The following is a 9,155-nucleotide window of genomic DNA, read 5'->3' as shown; positions in this document are numbered from 1 at the left end:
CTGTGGAAAAAAGATTTTTTAAGCCCCGGGGTCACATTTTCAGCAAAAATCTGAAATTCTCCAATTCCCTCAAAAACGGTGCCAAACTTTTGCAAATTCTCCCCTGAAAGGTTTGGCGGTGGAAACAGAAGCCTTTTTGTCATAGGAAATGAAATCAGCCCTCGACAACTTTACCTGTGAAAAAAAAAATTTCTAAGCCCCGGGGTCACAATTTCAGCAAAAATCTGAAATTTTCCAGTTCACTCAAAAATGGTGCCAAAGTGTTGCAAATTCTCCCCTGAAAGGTTTGGCGGTGGAAACAGAAGCCTTTATGTCATAGGAAATGAAATCAGCCCTCGAAGACAAAGCCTGTGGAAAAAATTTTTTCTAAGCCCCGGGGTCACAATTTCAGCAAAAATCTGAAATTTTCCAATTCTCTCAAAAATGGTGCCAAACTGTTGCAAATTCTCCCCTGAAAGGTTTGGCGGTGGAAACAGAAGCCTTTTTGTCATAGGAAATGAAATCAGCCCTCGACAACTTTACCTGTGAAAAAAAAAATTTCTAAGCCCCGGGGTCACAATTTCAGCAAAAATCTGAAATTCTCCAATTCTCTCAAAAACGGTGCCAAACTGTTGGAAATTCTCCCCTGAAAGGTTTGGCGCTGGAAAAAGAAGCCTTTTTGTCATAGGAAATGAAATCAGCCCTCGAAGACAAAACCTGTGGTAAAAAAATTTTTCTAAGCCCCGGTGTCACAATATCAGCAAAAATCTGAAATTCTCCAATTCTCTCAAAAACGGTGCCAAACTGTTGCAAATTCTCCCCTGAAAGGTTTGGCGGTGGAAAAAGAAGCCTTTTTGTCATAAGAAATGAAATCAGCCCTTGAAGACAAAACCTGTGGAAAAAAATTTTTCTAAGCCCCGGGGTCACAATTTCAGCAAAAATCTGAAATTCTCCAATTCTCTCAAAAATGGTGCCAAACTGTTGCAAATTCTCTCCTGAAAGGTTTGGCGCTGGAAACAGAAGCCTTTTTGTCATAGGAAATGAAATCAGCCCTCGACAACTTTACCTGTGAAAAAAAAAATTTCTAAGCCCCGGGGTCACAATTTCAGCAAAAATCTGAAATTCTCCAGTTCACTCAAAAATGGTGCCAAAGTATTGCAAATTCTCCCCTGAAAGGTTTGGCGGTGGAAACAGAAGCCTTTATGTCATAGGAAATGAAATCAGCCCTCGTAGACAAAACCTGTGGAAAAAAAATTTTCTAAGCCCCGCGGTCACAATTTTAGCAAAAATCTGAAATTCTCCAGTTCACTCAAAAATGGTGCCAAACTGTTGCAAATTCTCCCCGAAAGATTTGGCGGTGGAAACCGAAGCCTTTATGTCATAGGAAATGAAATCAGCCCTCGAAGACAAAGCCTGTGGAAAATTTTTTTTCTAAGCTCCGGGGTCACAATTTCAGCAAAAATCTGAAATTTTCCAATTCTCTCAAAAATGGTGCCAAACTGTTGCAAATTCTCCCCTGAAAGATTTGGCGGTGGAAACAGAAGCCTTTTTGTCATAGGAGATGAAATCAGCCCTCGAAGACAAAACCTGTGGAAAAAAAAAATTCTAAGCCCCGGGGTCACATTTTCAGCAAAAATCTGAAATTCTCCAATTCCCTCAAAAACGGTGCCAAACTTTTGCAAATTCTCCCCTGAAAGGTTTGGCGCTGGAAACAGAAGGCTTTTTGTCATAGGTCAAGAAATCAGCCCTTGACAACTTAACCTGTGGGGAAGAAAAATTCTAAGCCCGGGGGTCACAATTTCAGCAAAAATCTGAAATTCTCCAATTCTCTCAAAAACGGTGCCAAACTGTTGCAAATTCTCCCCTGAAAGGTTTGGCGGTGGAATCAGAAGCCTTTTTGTCATAGGAAATGAAATCAGCCCTCGACAACTTTACCTGTGAAACAAAAAAATTCTAAGCCCCAGGGTCACAATTTCAGCAAAAATCTGAAATTCTCCAATTCTCTCAAAAATGGTGCCAAACTATTGCAAATTCTCCCCTGAAAGGTTTGGCGCTGGAAACAGAAGCCTTTTTGTCATAGGAAATGAAATCAGCCCTTGAAGACAAAACCTGTGGAAAAAAATTTTTCTAAGCCCCGGGGTCACAATTTCAGCAAAAATCTGAAATTCTCCAATTCTCTCAAAAATGGTGCCAAACTGTTGCAAATTCTCCCCTGAAAGGTTTGGCGCTGGAAACAGAAGCCTTTTTATCATAGGCCAAGAAATCAGCCCTCGACAACTTTACCGGTGAAAAAAAAAATTTCTAAGCCCCGGGGTCACAATTTCAGCAAAAATCTGAAATTCTCCAGTTCACTCAAAAATGGTGCTAAACTGTTGCAAATTCTCCCCTGAAAGATTTGGCGGTGGAAACAGAAGCCTTTTTGTCATAGGAGATGAAATCAGCCCTCGAAGACAAAACCTGTGGAAAAAAAATTTTCTAAGCCCCGGGGTCACATTTTCAGCAAAAATCTGAAATTCTCCAATTCCCTCAAAAACGGTGCAAACTTTTGCAAATTCTCCCCTGAAAGGTTTGGCGGTGGAAACAGAAGCCTTTTTGTCATAGGAAATGAAATCAGCCCTCGACAGCTTTACCTGTGAAAAAAAAAATTTCTAAGCCCCGGGGTCACAATTTCAGCAAAAATCTGAAATTCTCCAATTCTCTCAAAAACGGTGCCAAACTTTTGCAAATTCTCCCCTGAAAGGTTTGGCGGTGGAAACAGAAGCCTTTTTGTCATAGGAAATGAAATCAGCCCTCGACAACTTTACCTGTGAAAAAAAAAATTTCTAAGCCCCGGGGTCACAATTTCAGCAAAAATCTGAAATTCTCCAATTCTCTCAAAAACGGTGCCAAACTGTTGGAAATTCTCCCCTGAAAGGTTTGGCGCTGGAAAAAGAAGCCTTTTTGTCATAGGAAATGAAATCAGCCCTCGAAGACAAAACCTGTGGAAAAAAGATTTTTTAAGCCCCGGGGTCACATTTTCAGCAAAAATCTGAAATTCTCCAATTCCCTCAAAAACGGTGCCAAACTTTTGCAAATTCTCCCCTGAAAGGTTTGGCGGTGGAAACAGAAGCCTTTTTGTCATAGGAAATGAAATCAGCCCTCGACAACTTTACCTGTGAAAAAAAAAATTTCTAAGCCCCGGGGTCACAATTTCAGCAAAAATCTGAAATTTTCCAGTTCACTCAAAAATGGTGCCAAAGTGTTGCAAATTCTCCCCTGAAAGGTTTGGCGGTGGAAACAGAAGCCTTTATGTCATAGGAAATGAAATCAGCCCTCGAAGACAAAGCCTGTGGAAAAATTTTTTTCTAAGCCCCGGGGTCACAATTTCAGCAAAAATCTGAAATTTTCCAATTCTCTCAAAAATGGTGCCAAACTGTTGCAAATTCTCCCCTGAAAGATTTGGCGGTGGAAACAGAAGCCTTTTTGTCATAGGAGATGAAATAAGCCCTCGAAGACAAAACCTGTGGAAAAAAAATTTTCTAAGCCCCGGGGTCACATTTTCAGCAAAAATCTGAAATTCTCCAATTCCCTCAAAAACGGTGCCAAACTTTTGCAAATTCTCCCCTGAAAGGTTTGGCGGTGGAAACAGAAGCCTTTTTGTCATAGGAAATGAAATCAGCCCTCGACAACTTTACCTGTGAAAAAAAAAATTTCTAAGCCCCGGGGTCACAATTTCAGCAAAAATCTGAAATTCTCCAATTCTCTCAAAAACGGTGCCAAACTTTTGCAAATTCTCCCCTGAAAGGTTTGGCGGTGGAAACAGAAGCCTTTTTGTCATAGGAAATGAAATCAGCCCTCGACAACTTTACCTGTGAAAAAAAAAATTTCTAAGCCCCGGGGTCACAATTTCAGCAAAAATCTGAAATTCTCCAATTCTCTCAAAAACGGTGCCAAACTGTTGGAAATTCTTCTCTGAAAGGTTTGGCGCTGGAAAAAGAAGCCTTTTTGTCATAGGAAATGAAATCAGCCCTCGAAGACAAAACCTGTGGAAAAAAAATTTTCTAAGCCCCGGGGTCACATTTTCAGCAAAAATCTGAAATTCTCCAATTCCCTCAAAAACGGTGCCAAACTTTTGCAAATTCTCCCCTGAAAGGTTTGGCGGTGGAAACAGAAGCCTTTTTGTCATAGGAAATGAAATCAGCCCTCGACAACTTTACCTGTGAAAAAAAAAAATTTCTAAGCCCCGGGGTCACAATTTCAGCAAAAATCTGAAATTCTCCAATTCTCTCAAAAACGGTGCCAAACTGTTGGAAATTCTCCCCTGAAAGGTTTGGCGCTGGAAAAAGAAGCCTTTTTGTCATAGGAAATGAAATCAGCCCTCGAAGACAAAACCTGTGGTAAAAAAAATTTTCTAAGCCCCGGTGTCACAATATCAGCAAAAATCTGAAATTCTCCAATTCTCTCAAAAACGGTGCCAAACTGTTGCAAATTCTCCCCTGAAAGGTTTGGCGGTGGAAAAAGAAGCCTTTTTGTCATAGGAAATGAAATCAGCCCTTGAAGACAAAACCTGTGGAAAAAAATTTTTCTAAGCCCCGGGGTCACAATTTCAGCAAAAATCTGAAATTCTCCAATTCTCTCAAAAATGGTGCCAAACTGTTGCAAATTCTCTCCTGAAAGGTTTGGCGCTGGAAACAGAAGCCTTTTTGTCATAGGAAATGAAATCAGCCCTCGACAACTTTACCTGTGAAAAAAAAAATTTCTAAGCCCCGGGGTCACAATTTCAGCAAAAATCTGAAATTCTCCAGTTCACTCAAAAATGGTGCCAAAGTATTGCAAATTCTCCCCTGAAAGGTTTGGCGGTGGAAACAGAAGCCTTTATGTCATAGGAAATGAAATCAGCCCTCGAAGACAAAACCTGTGGAAAAAATTTTTTCTAAGCCCCGGGGTCACAATTTTAGCAAAAATCTGAAATTCTCCAGTTCACTCAAAAATGGTGCCAAACTGTTGCAAATTCTCCCCGAAAGGTTTGGCGGTGGAAACCGAAGCCTTTATGTCATAAGAAATGAAATCAGCAATCAAAGACAAAACCTGTGGTAAAAAAAAAATTCTATGCCCCGGGGTCACAATTTCAGCAAAAATCTGAAATTCTCCAATTCTCTCAAAAATGGTGCCAAACTGTTGCAAATTCTCCCCGGAAAGGTTTGGCGGTGGAAACAGAAGCCTTTTTGTCATAGGAGTTGAAATCAGCCCTCGAAGACAAAACCTGTGGTAAAAAAAATTTTCTAAGCCCCGGTGTCACAATATCAGCAAAAATCTGAAATTCTCCAATTCTCTCAAAAACGGTGCCAAACTGTTGCAAATTCTCCCCTGAAAGGTTTGGCGGTGGAAACAGAAGCCTTTTTGTCATAGGAAATGAAATCAGCCCTCGACAACTTTACCTGTGAAAAAAAAAATTTCTAAGCCCCGGGGTCACAATTTCAGCAAAAATCTGAAATTCTCCAATTCTCTCAAAAACGGTGCCAAACTGTTGGAAATTCTCCCCTGAAAGGTTTGGCGCTGGAAAAAGAAGCCTTTTTGTCATAGGAAATGAAATCAGCCCTCGAAGACAAAACCTGTGGAAAAAAGATTTTTTAAGCCCCGGGGTCACATTTTCAGCAAAAATCTGAAATTCTCCAATTCCCTCAAAAACGGTGCCAAACTTTTGCAAATTCTCCCCTGAAAGGTTTGGCGGTGGAAACAGAAGCCTTTTTGTCATAGGAAATGAAATCAGCCCTCGACAACTTTACCTGTGAAAAAAAAAATTTCTAAGCCCCGGGGTCACAATTTCAGCAAAAATCTGAAATTTTCCAGTTCACTCAAAAATGGTGCCAAAGTGTTGCAAATTCTCCCCTGAAAGGTTTGGCGGTGGAAACAGAAGCCTTTATGTCATAGGAAATGAAATCAGCCCTCGAAGACAAAGCCTGTGGAAAAAATTTTTTCTAAGCCCCGGGGTCACAATTTCAGCAAAAATCTGAAATTCTCCAATTCCCTCAAAAACGGTGCCAAACTTTTGCAAATTCTCCCCTGAAAGGTTTGGCGGTGGAAACAGAAGCCTTTTTGTCATAGGAAATGAAATCAGCCCTCGACAACTTTACCTGTGAAAAAAAAAATTTCTAAGCCCCGGGGTCACAATTTCAGCAAAAATCTGAAATTCTCCAATTCTCTCAAAAACGGTGCCAAACTTTTGCAAATTCTCCCCTGAAAGGTTTGGCGGTGGAAACAGAAGCCTTTTTGTCATAGGAAATGAAATCAGCCCTCGACAACTTTACCTGTGAAAAAAAAAATTTCTAAGCCCCGGGGTCACAATTTCAGCAAAAATCTGAAATTCTCCAATTCTCTCAAAAACGGTGCCAAACTGTTGGAAATTCTTCTCTGAAAGGTTTGGCGCTGGAAAAAGAAGCCTTTTTGTCATAGGAAATGAAATCAGCCCTCGAAGACAAAACCTGTGGAAAAAAAATTTTCTAAGCCCCGGGGTCACATTTTCAGCAAAAATCTGAAATTCTCCAATTCCCTCAAAAACGGTGCCAAACTTTTGCAAATTCTCCCCTGAAAGGTTTGGCGGTGGAAACAGAAGCCTTTTTGTCATAGGAAATGAAATCAGCCCTCGACAACTTTACCTGTGAAAAAAAAAATTTCTAAGCCCCGGGGTCACAATTTCAGCAAAAATCTGAAATTCTCCAATTCTCTCAAAAACGGTGCCAAACTGTTGGAAATTCTCCCCTGAAAGGTTTGGCGCTGGAAAAAGAAGCCTTTTTGTCATAGGAAATGAAATCAGCCCTCGAAGACAAAACCTGTGGTAAAAAAAATTTTCTAAGCCCCGGTGTCACAATATCAGCAAAAATCTGAAATTCTCCAATTCTCTCAAAAACGGTGCCAAACTGTTGCAAATTCTCCCCTGAAAGGTTTGGCGGTGGAAAAAGAAGCCTTTTTGTCATAGGAAATGAAATCAGCCCTTGAAGACAAAACCTGTGGAAAAAAATTTTTCTAAGCCCCGGGGTCACAATTTCAGCAAAAATCTGAAATTCTCCAATTCTCTCAAAAATGGTGCCAAACTGTTGCAAATTCTCTCCTGAAAGGTTTGGCGCTGGAAACAGAAGCCTTTTTGTCATAGGAAATGAAATCAGCCCTCGACAACTTTACCTGTGAAAAAAAAAATTTCTAAGCCCCGGGGTCACAATTTCAGCAAAAATCTGAAATTCTCCAGTTCACTCAAAAATGGTGCCAAAGTATTGCAAATTCTCCCCTGAAAGGTTTGGCGGTGGAAACAGAAGCCTTTATGTCATAGGAAATGAAATCAGCCCTCGAAGACAAAACCTGTGGAAAAAATTTTTTCTAAGCCCCGGGGTCACAATTTTAGCAAAAATCTGAAATTCTCCAGTTCACTCAAAAATGGTGCCAAACTGTTGCAAATTCTCCCCGAAAGGTTTGGCGGTGGAAACCGAAGCCTTTATGTCATAAGAAATGAAATCAGCAATCAAAGACAAAACCTGTGGTAAAAAAAAATTTCTATGCCCCGGGGTCACAATTTCAGCAAAAATCTGAAATTCTCCAATTCTCTCAAAAATGGTGCCAAACTGTTGCAAATTCTCCCCGGAAAGGTTTGGCGGTGGAAACAGAAGCCTTTTTGTCATAGGAAATGAAATCAGCCCTCGACAACTTTACCTGTGAAAAAAAAAATTTCTAAGCCCCGGGGTCACAATTTCAGCAAAAATCTGAAATTCTCCAATTCTCTCAAAAACGGTGCCAAACTGTTGGAAATTCTCCCCTGAAAGGTTTGGCGCTGGAAAAAGAAGCCTTTTTGTCATAGGAAATGAAATCAGCCCTCGAAGACAAAACCTGTGGTAAAAAAAATTTTCTAAGCCCCGGTGTCACAATATCAGCAAAAATCTGAAATTCTCCAATTCTCTCAAAAACGGTGCCAAACTGTTGCAAATTCTCCCCTGAAAGGTTTGGCGGTGGAAAAAGAAGCCTTTTTGTCATAGGAAATGAAATCAGCCCTTGAAGACAAAACCTGTGGAAAAAAATTTTTCTAAGCCCCGGGGTCACAATTTCAGCAAAAATCTGAAATTCTCCAATTCTCTCAAAAATGGTGCCAAACTGTTGCAAATTCTCTCCTGAAAGGTTTGGCGCTGGAAACAGAAGCCTTTTTGTCATAGGAAATGAAATCAGCCCTCGACAACTTTACCTGTGAAAAAAAAAATTTCTAAGCCCCGGGGTCACAATTTCAGCAAAAATCTGAAATTCTCCAGTTCACTCAAAAATGGTGCCAAAGTATTGCAAATTCTCCCCTGAAAGGTTTGGCGGTGGAAACAGAAGCCTTTATGTCATAGGAAATGAAATCAGCCCTCGAAGACAAAACCTGTGGAAAAATTTTTTTCTAAGCCCCGGGGTCACAATTTTAGCAAAAATCTGAAATTCTCCAGTTCACTCAAAAATGGTGCCAAACTGTTGCAAATTCTCCCCGAAAGGTTTGGCGGTGGAAACCGAAGCCTTTATGTCATAAGAAATGAAATCAGCAATCAAAGACAAAACCTGTGGTAAAAAAAAATTTCTATGCCCCGGGGTCACAATTTCAGCAAAAATCTGAAATTCTCCAATTCTCTCAAAAATGGTGCCAAACTGTTGCAAATTCTCCCCGGAAAGGTTTGGCGGTGGAAACAGAAGCCTTTTTGTCATAGGAGTTGAAATCAGCCCTCGAAGACAAAACCTGTGGTAAAAAAAATTTTCTAAGCCCCGGTGTCACAATATCAGCAAAAATCTGAAATTCTCCAATTCTCTCAAAAACGGTGCCAAACTGTTGCAAATTCTCCCCTGAAAGGTTTGGCGGTGGAAAAAGAAGCCTTTTTGTCATAGGAAATGAAATCAGCCCTTGAAGACAAAACCTGTGGAAAAAAATTTTTCTAAGCCCCGGGGTCACAATTTCAGCAAAAATCTGAAATTCTCCAATTCTCTCAAAAATGGTGCCAAACTGTTGCAAATTCTCTCCTGAAAGGTTTGGCGCTGGAAACAGAAGCCTTTTTGTCATAGGAAATGAAATCAGCCCTCGACAACTTTACCTGTGAAAAAAAAAATTTCTAAGCCCCGGGGTCACAATTTCAGCAAAAATCTGAAATTCTCCAGTTCACTCAAAAATGGTGCCAAAGTATTGCAAATTCTCC

The sequence above is a fragment of the Podarcis muralis genome, chromosome 3 (genome assembly GCF_964188315.1).
Source record: "Podarcis muralis chromosome 3, rPodMur119.hap1.1, whole genome shotgun sequence".
Classification (NCBI taxonomy): Eukaryota; Metazoa; Chordata; class Lepidosauria; order Squamata; family Lacertidae; genus Podarcis; species Podarcis muralis.
The sequence above is the reverse complement of the archived record's forward strand: the minus strand, read 5'-3'. Positions refer to the sequence as shown.